General features: G+C 34.6%; 1 protein-coding gene across 7 annotated transcripts in view; it reads right to left on the bottom strand.

The window, feature by feature from the left end:
* LOC147064644 (adenylate cyclase type 1-like) overlaps nucleotides 1-20291 on the bottom strand; it is a 495388-nt gene that overhangs the window by 317404 nt on the left and 157693 nt on the right. For all 7 annotated transcript variants that reach the window (XM_085957482.1, XM_085957486.1, XM_085957485.1 and 4 more), the window contains one exon: nucleotides 13906-13988. The gene's annotated coding sequence lies outside the window, so the exon portion shown is untranslated. The remainder of the gene's footprint in view (nucleotides 1-13905; nucleotides 13989-20291) is intronic.

A 20291-nucleotide genomic window follows, 5' to 3' on the forward strand; every position in this document is an offset into this window, starting at 1 on the left:
CTGCCTTAAATACATATAAATGGCCCACCTCTATGTTTCAATGCTGCAAGTATAATTTTTTTCCATGCCTACGAATTCATCGATACTAGAAAAATTGGTGTTGTAATACAAACAGTAGGTACATAAGAATCCCTTGAGTTATACCACGAGCTCTTTGGTATAAATAAAATCATAACCACCACACTCAGTACTGTCGAATATTTCCACAGTTACACATTACCATATTATTCGATAGTTTGGGTAAGATTCGGAGGATCGCTGAGTAGGACAAGGCGATACAAAAGGCGCTAACGAAAGCGATGCTACCCAAGGCCTGAACAAAACGATGCATACGTGCGAGTGAGAAAGGATTCGGCACCCTTATAATCTCTGCGACACGCGGTAGAGTAAGATAAAAGGTTTACAGTGTGTGAGATGATTTGCTGTGGTGTCGCCGCCAAATCTAAGTTTGATGCATAGCTAAGCGTCGATAACCTGCGAACGCGTCTTGCTAAAATTGATATTTTTTGTGTTAAACATAAAGTCAGTGGAAAATATTTTTAGTTAATTAGGTAGAAAAGATGGTTCTGTGTGTAATAAAATGTTAAAAGTAACCGGACTGATAAGCAGGAAGATGGTATTACGTTTCATAGGTAAGTTGATACACGTTCGTGATAATTTATTTGTATATTATTATATATTTTAATATCAGTGACCTAGTGCTTCTTTAAAATAACTTAAATTATGGATATCTTTACCTAATGGTTGCATTTTGACCGCTTAAAAATACTAAATGACGTAAAAAAATAAAAAAATATATTTTAATTCTGAGCGTCTAGTGCGAGCACTTTGGGCGAGCACTAGCAAAATGGTCTATGGTCTCAAAAATTTGTGTACGAATGCGTTCGCTCGCTCACAAACCAAACGCACGGCTCGCAGCTTCATTTAGCAATGCAATGGGTGGCGTCTAGATGTATCTATAGTCTAAGATTCTGCCCATAAAATTTATCCTCGCCTACTTCCTGCGCACGGGAAGAAAACGTATCTACGCAGCATAAAGATCACGCGGTTTCACTATAATAATTTGTTATTTTATGAGGCCTAAGTGAAGTGTTAACAATATAGGGATATATCTTTTTGATCGGACATACCTACTATCGGTAATTTAAAAATAATCATATTACTCAATGTGCCACTTTTTAATAAAATAAACTATGGTAAAATGTAATAGGTAGCTTCCCTATCGCAGTTTCCTACACGTGCAAACGACATACAGATACGTTTGGATGAATTTCATACGACGATAACAAGGCAGAATCAAATTTAACCCATGCATACGAATTCCGTATTCTGACAGACATTACTTTTTACGGCATGTTGACAATCTCAAACTTGCACACCGCGCTATATGAAGTGCGTCATTAAGGGGGGAGCGGTGTGAAGGGGAAAACTTCACCGAAAGGGTAAGTTTCGATGACGTCGTAACCCGATACTCCAATCTTCAATAATGATGTCCGGGAGAAATTGCACGGAACCCTTCTCTGCCATAATAAGGTGATTAATGATTTATATTTTATAGGTGTGACATTATGATTATGGCGGTTATTATACGTAAATAAAGGGTCAAAAACCAACTTCTTGAATTTTAGAAGTCTACTACCAGGGAACTCAGAAATAATGGGAACTGAACTGAAACGGGTAAGGCGATAGCAGGTAACCGACTCGAGTAAGGATGAATCCGGGTTAAACTTACACACGTGTCTAGAATACGTTTAACGTCGAATACTGAAAACTGCTCTCGGTTTATGCATTTACGCTCCTTTAATGTTGGTGTATTACACACACTATTGCACGTGCATAATGCGTGCTTCATTTTCGTAGGACACTCACACATTCAAAAGCCTGCTTATTGAATATAGCCTATAGGTATTCTATTTATTATCTGTTCTGTGTCTACTACACTACATATGTCGTGAGCCGGCCATCTCGGTATAGATGTAGATTGTAGACGAAGGTAATGTTCTGATTAATATATATATAAACTAACCGCAAATGGTTGCAAATAATTCTAAGCACAATAAATGACATTATGAACAGTGTGTACCGGCTTAAGGCCATACTTCAGCTGGGGCAAGGTCTAAAACGATCGTGACTACGCGACGCGAAGATTGTGCAAATGACGCGTGCAGAATAAAACATATTTTGTCATAAAAAGTCAACATGCGTCCATTTAATGTTATGTTTATTGTTCTATTACTAATAATAATAATAATATATACATTGACATGTTTTCTTTTGCAATTAAATGGGTAACGTTTTTTAGTCATCTTTACACGATTTAAGAATTAATTCCCCCGTCGCCATCACAAAACAAATTAACGTGTTCTCAGCTCGACTTTCGCTCTCCGATTGCCAGCCAGTCCGAAATTTCGTCGCACCTATAGTTGAAAATTATTTGCCGTTTCACTGAAGTACCGTCTTAATATAAAATTCAAGTACAAGCATATACCAGTTTTAACAAACAAACATTCTTCAGTGAATCGGGGGCGTTAGATTGGCTAGAAAATAATTTAATGAATTAAAGTTAGTACAATAAAAAGATTACTTTAATTTATTGTGTTAATTTATTATATACTGTCGAACAAGAACTTCTTATCCACGTGTTAAAACTGTGAACTAACAATCCCCTCCAGTGCAGCTAATCACACTTCAGTTTTTAATTATTATTAGAAAACTTTTGGTTTATTGCGTAGAAGAAAGGGAGTAGCATTTAAAAGGAGAACCGATATATTATTTTAAAACGCTTCTAGCACACTTGCCGCCATGACAGGGACGTCGCTAGAAGTATTCTAGATGCGATAACTGTATTCGTTGTCAGTGTGCATTTACCATTGGTGAGTGCGCATAGTGCATGAAATGCTGAGGTTATATACCCCGATTGCAAAAACGATTTAAATGGAATGGTACAAAACTTAAATTCATTAGAATTGAAATTCGAATTCCATCAAGTAGGTACCCTCGTCGATAGTATTGACTAAAATATTGATGTTGATCAGTGGCGAAACATATAAAGCTCATGTTGAATTACTTTTAACATAATGTAATATTATATCATTAGCAAAACTTTCAACTTCAATAGAGTGAAAAAATGGGAAATGTTGCATGTAAAAAACACGTTAATCGGTAAAACAGAAGAGAAACGTGGTTTATCAAAAATTACGTTATCGTAAGGCAAACTTATCTTGCAAACGGAAAATGAAAATGATCCGGCATTTCGGGAAAGCATTGTTCAAATGCCGACGTAACAATGTTATTGTTCGACATTCGCAGACCCGCGGTGAAGTGGCCGCGAACGGGTTTTAGCCCGCCAGGGGTCAGGGGGAGGAGGGTATACCGCGGGCGGGAAGTGTCGTGGGTAAAACCTCTGGCAGAGGGGGGGGGGGCAACAACATAAATTGAACCTTGGGCGTGGGTCACGTGTCCTATCAAAAATCAAGCTTTCCAAAATGTGCATTGAAATGAAAGTTGGAGCGGCGGGAGGGGGGGGATTTACAAAATCTGACTTCCGCATTCAACCCGCTTACTCATAGCTTCCCGCCGCTTCAACCGCGGACACCCACACTTTTCCGGGTGCATTCCCCATACCCAGATACTCCACATTTTTAGTAAAGCGAAGACCTGGCCTACAGCTGTGACTAAATGTGCACGAATTCATGAGTACCACGAGACTTCCACTGACACATACCTCGCATGTCGTTGAATGCCGAAAAGAGAGGGGTCAACCCGTTAAATTTATTCGATACCAAATCATCTGGGTCCCGACGAAAAAGAAGACGTAATATTCCATTCACCCAAATAATTTGTATTATAGGAAGGGTTTTCGGACCCGACAAATCACACATTCCTGGTTAAAATATTTTGGCATTATATTACAGTTTTAACAGTGAAAAATCACAATAATTTAACGTAAAAAAGGGTAAAAAGGGTTTGTATCTTTATAATGTAACTAGATGAAAAATAAAATATCCTACAAACCCAAACTTGTTGATCTTTTTATCGGCGTCTCATTAATTTATACAGTGGACTAATTATATTTTCCGCAACTTAGCTAATTACCAATTTGCACCAACTACCGGTTTGTTAATAAATTGCAGCAATCAAAGTTTAGCGAAAACAAAAATTCATTACAAACTGTACAACTTTTGCATCACAGTCGTGCTTGAGTTCAGACTTGCCGCAACCCCCACACACCCCAGGGTTTTAAACTCGCATTAAACACAGACTACACTATTGCCGCAGACCTCACTAACCGCACAACCCTAAACAGATTTGTAACAACCCTAAAAATTACATTACTTGCATAGGTGTGTCCTAAAATGGTCAGTGGACAATAATAATGATAATGGACATCAGTGAACGTAACAGCGGCAGAAAAAATATTTTATTGGTTTGAGTTTTATATTTTTGCATTTTAACCGTTTTTTGCAGAGCAGGAGCGCGGAACAGTGGAGCAATGGAGTTTTACGCGGAGCGGAGTCAGAGCACAGAAAATGTGTAGTGCTCCACTGCTCAGGATGTTTTTTTATTATTAAATTTTCGTCTTAAAATCCAATGAAATTATTATATTTGACACTATGCAACATTGGAATTATTTGAAATACGGAAACACTGCTGAGCGATAAGTAACCTCACCTTTTTTGACACTTTGGAGACACTTTCGGTATCTTCCTGCACCATTCACACTCACTCAATTACACAAATAACACAGTGTTTAATATTATATACGTTAACATACATATTAAAAATTAAATGATCATAAAACTACACTTTTATTGTAAATAATCGTAAAACCGAAAGCATCGGAGGGGAGGTAAGTACCTACATTAAAATACGTGCCAAATCATTACTTTACAAAATATTGGAACTGCCCATAAATAATGCTCAGGCGTTATTAAACATTGAAAACTTCTTAGACAATTAGGTAATGGGACATGCCAATAAGAAGTGACGCATAAAAAAATATATAACAGTGGAAGTACAACTTACTAAAATTTACTACTAAATATAATATTTCTCTTTCGTCAGGTGGTATGAATGGATGTATTGGAAATATACCAAACTTATGTAATCAGTATAAGAAATATACACTCAGATTATATTATTATGTAGTGTCGAAGTCAAATATATTATATCCCAAGTCATTAAAGCAACGACGATTTAAATTACAATGCCATCATGGGATTATCGACAATAATAGTTGTGATCAGTAAAAACGATTTGAAATGTATCAGTTATTTTCTTTCCGCAGAGGTCGAAGCGGAAAATTAAAAATTTCATTGTTCTGTCGAATTTTATTCGCGCGCCGAAAAACAAGCCAAATTCACAACTTTCAAGTTTTCCGGCTAACTTCTTAGAAGGTCAAATTACAAAAAAGACACGGTTCAATTATTTCTGTGTAAAAATAACAAGTCACTATTTTTCCCTTTTGTATTTGTTAAAATATCTCGAAAAGATACCAAAATTAAATAATCTGACCATTCTCCTTCGTAAAGTATACATTTTCTTTTATAACGAACAAAAAAACTATTAAACAAGATACTTTAATTTCCTTTTCAATTTAAAATGTCTCTCTGCCAACTGAGTGAATCAAAGCAAAAGCTCAGACGACTGAAAGACAGTGATAGCACTTACATTGAGTAGGCAATAAATAAAACACTTGCAATTGAATTTGTCTTTTACAACATTATTTTTTAAATAAAATATTCAGCAAGCAACATGTTTAACGTTTGATAAATAGTTAAGGAGCCTTACATGAGTTTGCGATGTGATAGAGCAGGGTTTGCGAGCCTTTTTAGGTACGCGTGCCACAATTTCTCAAATATTATTTTTTGACTGTCTGACGTGCCGAACAGTTTTTCATGGGGGAAAAATTGTTTGAATAATTCTGTTAAAAATGATGATGTAGTAGACACCACTCAAAGAACATAGTAGGTACACATAATGCTTTATCACTTGTTTCAATTAAGCCATACATTTCGGTCCATCAATTTTGAAACTGTCTGCCAGAATTACTACTACTAGCTCCTCCAAGTTTTTGTTTCTTCTTTGGTGCATCTATTTTTTGTGAGTAGAAATGAAATTGTCTGTTAATGTATTAATTATTTTGGTTCTTTACGCACACGTTGACACTAGAGTTGCTCCGATCAGATTAGGCATTCTCTCGCTACAGTGGTATCAAGCATTGTAAATTGATCAAAATCAGAGGTTCGCGGCGCGGCACCCCCCCCGCCATCAGATGAGGTTAGTGCGATAATAATATGATATGTGACACATAAAGTCTAAGAACTTACCAATGCAATTATATATTTACATTAAACGTAATGCCTATTCATGAAGAGTATTTGCCTGCTATTTTTATTCAATGCGATCTGTCATTTATTATTAGTACATATATGATGTTTTCCTCTTTAAACGCGTGCCATAGGTTCGCCACCACTGTTATAGAGGTTCCGAAGCAGATGAAATTGTAATAGTCCGGACATATCACTCGGTGAGTGGATAGAAGACTGAGAAGAGTGGATGAAGCTATGGTGAGGCCTTCACCCTGCAGTGGATCGATCCCAGCTGATGATGATAAAATTTCGGTGTGGTTTATGCAGCACAGGTTGCTTAATTCGTAAAGTACATTGGCGGAATCGGTAGAAATATATTTCTAATACTGAAGTATGTTTCTGGAGTATTCGTAAGTATATATTTATGAAATAATCATTATAATTATGTATTATTTTTACATTATTACCTATGTATTTCACTAACGTCTTAAAAATAAAAATATTATGTAACATAGTCGCGGAATAACTTTTGCTGAAGATACTTTTGGGAATCCTAAATAAAAATGAAATTCTAAACAATTTACCTTCAGCCCTCCATTTACCGTTAAAATATCCCCTTTTGGTTGAGCAGCTTCGATTCAATATGTTATGTTCTCAGTGACAAAACTGATCAGCGATCAATAATCTGAAGCGCTACCGTTGTCAAACCACTATGAAGTATAGCGTGTACTAGTGCACCGAAATCAATCTATTCATATTCAGTACAACTTAAAATCATGATTTTGCGGCACGTATATATGACAGGAATACACGAAACAGTTGTAAGCACCTACCTACTCAACTTTATTTTTTGTTCACCGATAACCCAATCCTAAAATAGATTGATTGAAGAAAACCGAACAATGGATGCGGGAGTTTTTGTCAGTTTTGCGCGCAACGAAATGTCAAAACTAACAAGCGAAGTCATTAGGTTCAGTTAAGTCTCCCAATATGATATTTTGGACACGTACCAAACAAAACCAATCATTTTGAATACGACATGGCAATGGAATACGATGAGGTGACGAATATTTACAAATAGTGTGTATTTTCGGCGAAAAACAAATAAATAGTTGACGTTGGTGAGTAATATAATTAATGACATTGAATTTACTCCATAAATTGGTGTTTGATTCAATAAAAAATACGATTTCTCTAGCATTATGTGTTTATACTATGTTTGAATATAACGCATTATCATCGCATTTGCACATATGTATAGTATATTAAATTTCAAGTCACTATTTACACAGGAAGTGTACTCACTTGTCCATAATAAGGTAACAAAATATTGAATAGGTAGGTACTAGGGATTGCAATACCGAATGAAAATGTCAATACCGGTTTTTGGCTATTTCTTATTGAATACCGGTATTAATACCGGTATTTCTTAAACATTAAAAAAACAGAAGTAGGTGCTTATCAATAAATTAATATAGCTATTAAAATCCTTGTAAAATATTATTTTATAGCAAAAACCTACATAGGTACCTACATTTATTATGTTGACGTTTAAAAATATGTATTGATCTTAATAATTGTAGAACTAGTGATTTTTTTACAAATTATTTGAATATATTGATAACTCTCAAAAGTTCATCAAGTGCAAATAAGTCCGGCTGCAGGAAAAGCTTCTAAAATTCAACGCTTGTACAGCATCAATAATTATAGAATGATTGAACATTTTTGTCACGGATGTTTTCTATTTCGAAATAATATTATGATAATTCATCGCGACAATTACTATATACTTAAATATATTTAATGTATTATTATTTTTTCACCTCTGTTGAATTCACTAAATATATTTGTATTATAGCAGCACATAACTTATAATTCATTTTCAAAAACGTAAACGAGTGTGCTTTCTTAATACCGAATGTTCCGGTATTTTGGATTTTTAAAACCGGTATTTCGGTATTGATAAATACTGGAATACCGTTTTTGAAATACCGGTACTGCAATCCCTAGTAGGTACTGATCCAAGGATGCCATGTCTCGCTTTCGCGCAGAGAAAAATAGAATTCACCACAGTAGAGTTGCCATTACATAACTTTGCACTCCGGCTCTAGGATGAAAAGATTATCTATTTATTTTCTTATTACTGCAAATTACAAGTGAATATCAGTAGTAATCAGGCAAAGAGGCGTACCAGTGTGGAAAAAAGTGCAAAAAAGGTGAAAAGTTATAAAGCGTACACGCGGTATCCAACATTTGTCAAGACGATGGAACACTTTACATTCATCCTTGGCATTTTAATTTGTAGTATTCACTGTGTTCTGATGACATGAATTAAAAAAAAAACAGTTATTAAAGGACAAAGTCGTGAATTCATAGACTACGCGATTGACTGGGGACGTGTGAACAATAGTGACAGTTTTAAAAATCACTTTAACTATAAAATTTACAAAGTACTAAAACGCTTAAATATTTAATAAAATATTATTTTCTTTTATTCAACGAATAATTCACAAGATTTGAGAATGTAACATTTTATATTACATTGAATATACTCAAATCTTGTGAATTATTCGTTGAATAAAAGAAATGGTTTATTAAATTATTAACAAGTTCAAGTATGTTATAGGTAACTAAAATTTTGAGTGATCCGGGTGTCAGTTAGTGATTAGGGCACTTAATTGATACATTGGTTAAAAACACAAAAATTAGCCAACATTAACGCAATGTGATAAGCATTTAATTCAAGAACTACTAGTTATTTCGTCGTAATTAAGTAGGATGCCCGTAGTTTAATCGGTAAAGCACAAAGGCGCGAATCTAGTAGTCACAGTTTCACGTCTCGTCGGGCGTCGTGTTTTTTTTTCATCTAAAAATATTTTTTCTGGTAGGTTCTGGCATCTGATAATATTCAACAAGTATACATTATTGTTGTAATGGTTTAGGCCCGTTTTAGACGGGACACCGGTGTCGCGCTCGATATAATATAGGAGGCCTTTGTATTCGAATGAAGGGGGCATTGTATTGTGCATGGACGCCCCAGAGCTAATGAGTCAACGCATAATTTCGCGTTATAAATTAGAACATAAAACTGGCTGCGGTAATAAAAACAAGTGTATCGGCGGCTTGAGAATGTGGCGGCCGACGGAAAAGTGTACCAGACACGCGTTGACTCATTAGCTCTGCGGCGTTCATAAACATAATACAAAGGGTCCTTTATTCGAATACAAAGGCCTCATATATTATATCGAGCGCGACACCGGTGTCCCGTCTGAAATAGGCCTTACTCCGCAAAGGTCACTAAATTAGTACCTATGCATCCACTTAAAGTAACAATTCATTTAATAGTATAGTTAAATTACACTGATAATAAAAAGTATAACTTTTAATTATTATGTTATTAATATTACGTATTACCTGTGTAGGAGTCTTCAATATACTAAAATTAAATAAAAAATACACTTATTACCATACGATATTCCACGTATTTTATCCATCCATATGGAGTATAAAATGTATAACGCGGTGAGTAGGTACTTTTTCTTATATTTAAAACATACGAAATGTCTCTGTTTCCGGTGAAAAAACATCAAACGAACGAAATGTGTGCTTCTCGTATATTTTTAAACCGTTTTTGGTCGTAATGAATGCACTCCGACACCCTCAGTACGAACGGCAATACAGGGTTACCACATAAAACAAAGACTGCGCACTGAACATAATTGAGGTGGAAAATAAAAATAATGGTTTCATTGAATACTCGTAGCGGAGTATTCGCTGCTCAAAATCGTGGCCCCCAAATACTCAAGCATACGCCCAAGCCATGATCCTTGGAGGGCTCGTCTACCCATCGCTACACGTTCTACACGTGAATTATTTTTTAAATATTATATCAATCACACTATTAAAAATTCGAATATTCTTTAAGACCTTTTTTACTATTAGAACATATTTGTGATGTGTGTTTATTTCACTTACCCGGTCGACCCGCCACGCCGTCGGGGCTCCAGACTAGAACCCGGTCAGCCTCACCCTTGTGGGGGGCATGCTCGAAATCATCCACCCCCAATCAATGTTACAAAAAACGAGATATATAGTTAGAGAGACAGTGAAACGTTTTTCATATTATGATCACAATGATCATATTTAATAATTATATGCTTCATTGTGAATATATTTTACATTGTGATTAATTACTATAATAATTATAGTATTATTATTATTATTGAACCTCGTTTGTGCAGTACCAACAATATTTTCCAGTTGCATATTATAATAAAAATCCAAACGATAATTAAATTATTAATCTGAATAAAAACTGTACTACCGGTTAAGCGGTTAGCTATTTTAGTTATAACACCATTATAAAGCCTTCCTACATTAATATATCTTAATATCTGGATACTGCATGAAATGAATACCTACATATAAAGTTACCAACAGAAAATCGAAGTTAACTACCGACCCTAAAATCATACATTTAATTAAATAACTCGTTAGGTAGTACGAAATAGTAGAAATATGCCTAATCTCGTAAATCTTTTATTATCTAATAAGAAGGAACCTCCAAATGTTAATTTTACACATTCAAACAGTTAAATGTTACGGAAAACTACCTACACACATTATGTTTCTACGGCGTAAAAAGACGATAGATACCAATGTAAATGTAAGCCTATTCAATTGTTACTATTGATGGATGATCCAAGATTTATTATAAACAAAAAGATCGAGTATCAACCCTACTGCAAGATACAGAGCGGAAGTTGTATAACGATAGCAATAAAAGGAACACTCGTTTACATCCAGTCTGGGGCATTATGCGAGCACCTGAGAGGCTACAATAATAATTCTGTTGAATTACAGGCCGACAACCTCGCCGAACTAAAATAACCTACACACTTTTAAAAAAAAATCTTATCCACACCAAAATGTACAAACGACACGCCACATTAATTGGGAACGGCAATCAAATAATTCGCTTTGATAGTGGCCAGTTACGCGCCGAAAAGAATCCCTCGGAGGAGTGACGGGTATTTCAAAATAATCAAATTAAATATAATTTTATTTATTTTCAATATAGTGAACATTACAAATTCTTGATTTAAGACGTCCACAACATGAGATTTAAAAACAAAGAAAAGAAATGAGGGCATTTGGATTTGTTAATTCTTTTTTTATCTGTGCAATAAACCCTTCATATTTTCCCGTCAGAGAAAGTGCACCGTCTGTAGAATAATCTAACATTTTTTTATACCTAATAAATAAAAGGTTATATAAAAATATTTATTTTGTAAAATTTGGATTCAGTCAAAAGGCCGCACGCACTAGAGACCCTAAAAGGCCGCAGGTTCGTCACCCCTCACCTAGACCCTATTTTGAGAATTTACAAAGCAATTCCCACCTATACTCAACTTCACGTAGGTGGAACAATGTAGTCACCGAAATTTTAATTAAATTATTTTATTTTATATTATATACTGGATAATAATAACTAAACACTCACGGGTAGGAATTCAAAATTATTTATTGAAAATGCATAACTCAACATTAAAAAATCGTTGAAAAAAGTATGTTTCGAATCCACATAATATATCGCATGTCGGGCGAGTGCTTTACCAATTACGCTACCAACCAACTCAGGTCTTCAGATATAATTGCCCTATTCCTATGCCATGAGGCTATTCAAAGTAATGTCTAATATTTAATATGGCAAACTTTAATGCACACCTAGTCGGATTGTAGGTGTAGGTAGGTACATACATATTCTTCTACTCAGACTACAGACTACTAAACAAGGGGAAAGGCTTTAAAATTGTATTCTTTTGCTCATATTTGGAATTTACCGTATCGCACATCATATTTATTATATCAGTATCAAGAAATGGATGTGGATTCGAGGATCCTGTGATTGCAGACCGTACTCTTGTGTATTGTACACAAATTTCAAGTGAGTCGAATGTAGAATAGACGAAACCGGTCCTGACCCAAAACTTGCCAAGTAGGTATTAAAAGAAGAGGGTATAATTTCTAAATAGGTCAGAAGTATGTTCTATTACGCTACGATTCTCTCCCAAAATCAAAACTTTAATGTTTTATACATAAATCCGCGCGCCACTGAACAATTCATTAATTTATCATGTTTTACATAATTTTGTGGACGTCAACGGTAGTGAAATATCGATAAGAACTTAAACGACTAATGTAAATTGCAGGGAAATAGTATTACAGCTATGGCTGTATAATGGCCATAATTGGAAATTAAATCAGTACACGTATAATTACAAGTTAATACTGAATATATTGATTAGAGCATTTCGATAACGCTATTTTGTGTATTCAGGTGTGGAGAGAATGCGGGTGTATTCGCATGAGATTTTGGGAAAGTCGATATTTTTTATGGTACTTTAGGCTGAAATGATTTACGATATCCAGCTGAAACACTGTGATTAATGAGTTTCTCGGGTTGACATTCAATTAATTTTCATGGTGGCGTTACGTTATTCACACATTTTATAATTAAAAATGCGTTATCGTATACGAAAAGACAAATAAATCAACCATATTGTTGCATACCCTAAAGCCTAAATAGACATTGGAAATATAACAACAAATCCTCGTGTACCTAATAATCTTTCTCACATTATCGAGTTCCAACTTCCATTTAGATCAGAATATATTGTGAAAAAAATATCTCAAATAATCATTGTGGATATTTAAATAAATACCTCGAACAAACTAGTTTATTTATTTAATTAAATTGGAATATCCTTTAGAGAATGAACAATGAATGAAAACACAAATGTCACGAGTGCAATAATTTCCACTTAAGAAGAATTTTCCGTATAGTAAATATCAATTTCATTTTACGGAAAAAAAACGACAAAGGCAAAAACGATAGAATATACAATGCGTATTTACTTTATGATACGTAATTAAAATCAAATTATGAATTTTAGAAACAGGTTATAATAATACATTTTCCGATATCTGTGATTAATCATTCGACCATTTCAGCATTTCTTTTAACTTTTTTCAGACTTCGAATTAACATTTTTTTGGCATTAATAATAAATATTGTGAGAAACTTTTGAATCAAGTGAAATAATATATATCTTACAAAAATGGCTATAACGAAGTGCAGTGATATTTTAGTTTTACTAGAGACATCGATGTTGTCTTTAAATTATATGAAAATATACATTATAAATTACAACTAAGAATTTTTCAAAAATCTCCCTATTACATCTGGGAGACCATACTAAACTATATTTCGTATAAAACTAAACTATCAAATAACATGTAGGTACTAAGTGTTAAATGAAAGCACATTTTGCGACAGTTTTTTTACTGTTTAGGTTTGAATTAAAAAAACATATTTTTCTTTTTAATTTTGTAGGCGTACCTATTTATTAATCAAATACTTAAAATGTTAATTATCATTACATAGCATGCTTCATACTGTGTCTCTAAATGTCCCTAGTAGCTCTACACTTCCCTCTAACATACTAATAGAAAAATACTCTTAGGTAAACGCAGTTGTGTGAAACAATAATATAAAATACGTAGTAGATGTAGTTTAATAAAAAAAACTTACAATATTTTGGTGCCGACAGCTTGAGTGCAGCAATTGAGATTCAACTTTCAAATTGTTACGGGCGCTTCACATAAACGGTAAACCTGAAAAAAAAAGAAAAAAAATATATTTAGTCATATACAGTTCCAATACTTCAATAAGGTTAGAAAATTTTTCTTGAATCTTGAAGCTTAAAGTGAAAGCTCTATGTCCCTAAGTAGACTGAACATTTTCAAACATAAGTATCCCATATCCCTGTATTACTACAAAGGTTCCCCCTTATGTATATGAGGTTTTCCTTTTTAAGGTTTTGTATTATCCCGCTAACCCTGGTTTTGTTTTTGCGACCGCTGTAAAAGCTTCCCTGCAGCATTTTCCGCAATTGCTGAGGAGTGGCGCTGGAAAAGTTCCGCAAGACCGCAAACAAGCTGTTCGAAACAACTGACTGGATTTATTATATCACCGTTAATTATTAAGTAAGCATAGGTAGTCAAACGTAGCCATATAATTAAGAATGCTGACGGAGGATAATAAATAAGTAAATACCTATATAATATGTTTCGATATTTGGGCGCTATCGCCGTGTGTGTGCGGTAGGAAGGATGCAGAATACAGTGACAGTCGAAATATCGGAAAATAAATATCAAATAACCTCGAAACTCCTAAGCAATCCATAATAAATACAAAGGAAAGATAATAATTGTAGATACGAGGGTGGGTCAATAAGTCCTTAGAAAAGCCGACAGGTGGCGCAACTAGTACTGTAAGCGGTTTGTTTTCATGCAGCGGCACTACCGATTCAGTATGCTGCGAAGTTTCAATCAGATTGGTCGGGTTGTTGTGTGTTTCTCGTACATTTAAAAAAAAAATTTGCTTGTGGAAAATGGAAAAATGGAAAATGGAGAAAATTGAGCTTAGAGCTGTTATTAAACATTTTAATATAAAAGGGTTAACAGCAAAGGAAATAAAAAATGAGTTGGATTTAGTTCACGGCATATCTGCTCCTTCACTTGCAACTATTTATAACTGGTTAAATGAATTTAAACGTGGTCGTACATCAACAAAGGATGAACCACGCTCAGGACGTCCTGTAGAGGTGACTACACCAGAAATGATCAATAAAATCCACGATATGGTGTTAAGTGACCGAAGATTAAAGTTGAGTGAGATAATTGAGGTTACAGGGATCTCAAAAGGTAGCGTCATTTCTATTTTACATGACAAATTGGGCAAGAAAAATATTTCTGCAAGATGGGTGCCGCGTTTGCTCACAGTCAACAATAAACGCAATAGGGCGGTGGCCTCTAAAGCCCTGTTGTCGCTCATGCAACGCAATCCGGATGATTTTTTTCGTCGCTTTGTGACTGTAGATGAAACATGGATACACCACTATACTCCCGAGACGAAAGAACAGTCAAAGCAGTGGATTGCAAAGGCAAACCATGTCCAAAGAAGGCGAAAACCGTAAAATCAGCTGGTAAGGTTATGGCTACTGTATTTTGGGATGCACGTGAAATTATTTTCGTTTACTATTTGGAAAAAGGAAAAACAATAACAGGGGATTATTATGCATCTTTATTGGACCAGCTAAAAAACAAAATTGAAGAAAAATGGCCTCATTTAAACAGGAAAAAAATCCTCTTTCATCAGGACAATGCCCGTGTTCACACATGTTTACGATCAATGGCTAAAATTGAAGAATTGAAGTTCGAATTGGTCGACCACCCACCGTATTCGCCAGATTTAGCCCCCAGTGACTTTTTCCTTTTCCCAAACTTAAAAAAATGGCTAAGTGGACAACGTTTTTTTTCAAATGAAGAAGTCATCGATCGGACAAATGCTTATTTTGAGGACCTTCCGAAAACTTATTTTTCTGACGGCTTAAAAAAAAATGAGAAACGTCTAACCAAATGTATTGAGCTCCAAGGAGATTATGTTGAGAAATAAAAAAAAAATACAAAAATAAAAACTGTTTTAATGCTTTTTTCTAAGAAATTATTGACCTACCCTCGTACCATAATATATGAAATTAATAATATTGAATAATCAAACGCAAATTGTTTATAACTCGATGAAGACTTTATATTGGTTAGATATTCTCGTGATAGATATTATAGAAAAAAAACAGTTGTTTTTAAACAAATTATATATGAGTACATCGTTTAGTTAAATTGTTATAATTTTTTGATCCTTAACAAACCGAAAATGCATTGTTCAGGTAAGAATTTTAGAAAACATTTCACAGTTCATCCAACAGTTGGGGATCTCTAAGCTAACGACTAGCTAATCTATTATTTTTTACCCTGTCACTAAGTGTGCACGCTTTCTGGAATTGCCCTTTCCTTTATCCGTTATCAAACTACAGCTTGAACTGAAAAGACAGCCAAAGAGAAGTGCTTATGAACTATGCATAACGGGGCTCAAATCCAGAAGAATATTAATTATACTAACAACAATAACTCTGACTATTTAACTCTAAGAAAACCGAACGACACATGAAAATCGAATTTAGATCTGAGGGTCTCGAAGAAAAATCAACTGCAACGAAATAATATAAAATGAAACACTTATTTTGATGCTATGCCCACTTAAATGCAATTACAATAAGACCTTACAAACTAATGAAAATTTCGTTGCCTTTCTAACACCTGGGGTCACATTCTGTAGCCACTGAAGGCTCGATGCGACAAAAAAACCTCAAAAACATATATATCATCAGCATTATTATCATCAACTGGGTCGATCTACGGCTGGATGAAGGCCTCCCCAGCTCCTTTCGCTATTTTCAGTCTCTAGTTCTTCGCTGCTATGTACATCCAGCGAACTTTATAAATTCGTATATCAAATGAGTTTCAGTGCGTATAGCACTTTATATTTATTTATTTATTTAAGAATACAAAACATTGTGGACATAACAAATCTAAATTCAAGACGTACATAACATGAGATTTACATTATAATTTTTAAGAACGATAAACATACAGTTTTATACAGAAAAATACAGTTTCAAAAAGTACATCATTGAAAATATCTATGTCTTTAGGGAGCGCATTTACTAATGTTGCACCCCTCGCTAATGGATAATGGTGCCTGATAAACTTGACACGAGGGATATTATATGACAGCATTTGTCCAGCGGTTGTGGACTCGCCGAGGGACATGTCCACCCATTGCCATTTTATCTGCTTAGTGACCACCATCATATCGCGTACTCTCTGCTTCCTTATGCATTGATTTATTTTGTAGTCTTTCCGCGTTATGCCCAACACGCGCCTTTCCATGGCACGTTGCGCTACTCGCAATTTATGAATTTCTTTTACATCAAGGGTCCACGTTTCACATGCATGCATGAGTACTGGTAGCACACATTGGTTAAACTCTTTACACTTAGATACAATACAACGGGAGGGCACCTTTGAAGATACTATTCAGACGCCCAAATGCGCACCACGCCATTTTAGATCTGCGAGTAATTTCGTCATACATACCGTCAATAATATTTGTTTTCCGAGATAGATGCAGTTGCTTTTGTTCAGCAAAGCAGTTTATCATTAATTTTATCTTGGAAAAGAATATATTTAAACTTTCATATTATTATATATTATTTATCTATCGAATAAATATAATATTAATTATTATGTGCGTGACATACAGACACGAACTACAATGGTTTTCAACTGCCAATGCAATTATTAATACACAGTGCAACACCATTCATTAACTACCTCGATAGCAAAAGGGTTTTAATTATAAAGATGAATAATATAATAATTTTAGTCGAACACCATCAAGTCACAATAGAGTTTATATCCACGTCAAGACCACTGCACAGAAATCATAGATTTACACAACAGTTCCCCACAACATACTCTTTGGATTGAGTGTATCCGCGCTTGAACAAGGAAGAACTTTAATAAAGCAAGCTGATTTGGATCTATTTGCATCAGTAAGGTGTGCCTGCATTTCACCGGTTGCAATCTAAGTAAATCTGAATCATGAGACTGACTCATGAAATAATGGTGGCAAGTGATAGTCACCGTGCGTGTTAACAGTCAATACGTTACGTATATAATAGATTATAAACAACAGTATTGCACCAGGTGCAAAATTGGTTCACTTTAATTAGGCCCTTAACTTCGCATAAAGAACTCAATTAATTTTAATGGTCCCAGTCTATTTTTAAAAACGGTTATGAACAGGTGAGTTCCATTCTACACATATTATATGGAAAATATTTACATATAATACGAGGATACTAGTCGCAAAATCTAACATAAACTATCATTTTCTACCTACAATATTTTCACAATAAATTCTCCCGGCATACCAAGGACTGCAAACAGAAGATTGCTTGGGCAAACATAATATTGGATAATAAGACATGCAAATAGCAAAATGCAATGATCTAAATCTAACTCTACATAGTAGAAAGCCATCTACATAAATTATTGTTTGAATAATATATCAATATTGGCTAAAGGATGTTATCAACATTGCAACTAATTCACATATTTTAACACCATTTTAATAGCAAATAAGCTAGATTTGATAAGCATTGAATGAATTGATACACGAAATACAATGTTTTCAAATAATAGTTTAATATTAACCAAATAATTTGACAATACATAGAATGAACCCCATATGTTATTTTTGTTGTGACAGTTGAAATTATTTAGCAAACGCTTGAAGCAAGGTTAAGTTGGTAAACTTTAGAAATATTAACATCGCTTAGTTGGTATTCCGATTTTCCGACACACGCAATGGCTGTCATTTTTTATGTTGATTGTGATAACTTACTCGACTGCAGTTTTAAATAGTTTTACAGAAATTTCCGATTAAATAATAATGCCGAACTTTAACATTATTAACTGCTTCTCTACTCATCGTGATGGATTGTCTTTTTACACGCCCTGAAAATTGGTAAATAAATTTCATACTAAGGTTTAACACATACTAAGGTAAAGTGTGAAGTTCTCTGCAAATGAACTGGCAATACGAAGTCTCTTCTATCCATCTCTACAGGAGAAGGTTTTTTTCAACATCTTATTATTAACTAAATCTTATTACGATGGTGTCAGTTCGTAGATAATCTGTTCATGCTATTAGCGTTTATTTAATTTGGTTTGGAGGAGTAATCTGTGATATTTGACGAGGGAAAATTTTACCGGAAAGACAATTACGAAAATTGTTTGCGCTTCCCTGGAAAAACTTCTCTTTGAAAACGTAATCCGACACGACAATACGCCACGGCTAATGGAATAACTTTACTCCGGCCTTGGTGCTATTTCGTCTTCAGTTTTAGACGATACGGTGCCAAAGTTTAGTTATTGAAGTGTGACAGACTGACATATTCAAAATTACAACACGATGCAGCATCAAAAGTGCAAAGAAAAACTAATCACAACATGCAAAGATTAAAATCCCCACTAGCAAGTGATGGCGAACCTCAAAGTAGTAATATATAGAGTGGGTATTATTTGGCAAAATGAAGCCATGTTTCTTAGGTATAACGCACAGTAGAACCTCAATTTTATTATTATTAACTTAACTATGTAAAGTTATACCTTATACCATCATGTTGCTTCTCAGTACGGCTACCAAATTTAAACACAACATAGTTAGCCATATTTTCTACTAAATTAACTAAAAATAATTACCACTTACTTTATATTTAACACAGAAACAATAAATTTCAGGAACACGTGCTCGCAGTTTTTAAATGATTGTATTCGTTCACATCAATATTTACCGGCGACGTGTATAAATATATTTAATTCAGCCGTAGAAATTCTATCTTACTCTAACGCATATTGTGGAGATATAAGCCTGCCGAATGCATTCTCACTCGCAATCATAGTTTGTTTTTTTCAGGCCTTGTAGCAGTATAGTATTTATAGCAGGCACATACTAACAAACCGCCCTCTTACTCCGGACGAATAAGGAGGGGAAATCGCGCGAGAGAGGCGGTGAAATGGTAAGGAAGGGTTCCTTCAGGATGAACACGGATTTATTGATACAGTATACATTACAAATATGGTATCCAATACTGCGTTTGAACAACGCGTGAGAACCTTGGAAGACAGAGTTGTTCTCAGTGCACTTCAGTGTTGGTCGCTAATTTTTGATAAAATACAGTTAGTCCATAAGGATTATTAATGTTTTATTTATAGAGGTTTTGAACTAATGTGGTAATGCTTAGTGATGAAATAACAGTATAGCACAAACCAAGATCCCGGTATTCAAACGATGCCTAAATACCGCAATTTCGGTGTTAAGATAGCAAAAATCAAACGCAACATCCAAGTTTAACAACGATTGTTAACGATAATACAATTATTGATGGTGGCTTTTGTTATCATTTGTGGCATGTGTATAGAATGTGTTGATTTGTGAAACACAAGTGT

This window comes from Rhyacophila brunnea, unplaced genomic scaffold (assembly GCF_057557595.1).
Source record: "Rhyacophila brunnea isolate RB1 unplaced genomic scaffold, BYU_Rbru_1.0 scaffold_7, whole genome shotgun sequence".
Lineage (NCBI taxonomy): Eukaryota > Metazoa > Arthropoda > Insecta > Trichoptera > Rhyacophilidae > Rhyacophila > Rhyacophila brunnea.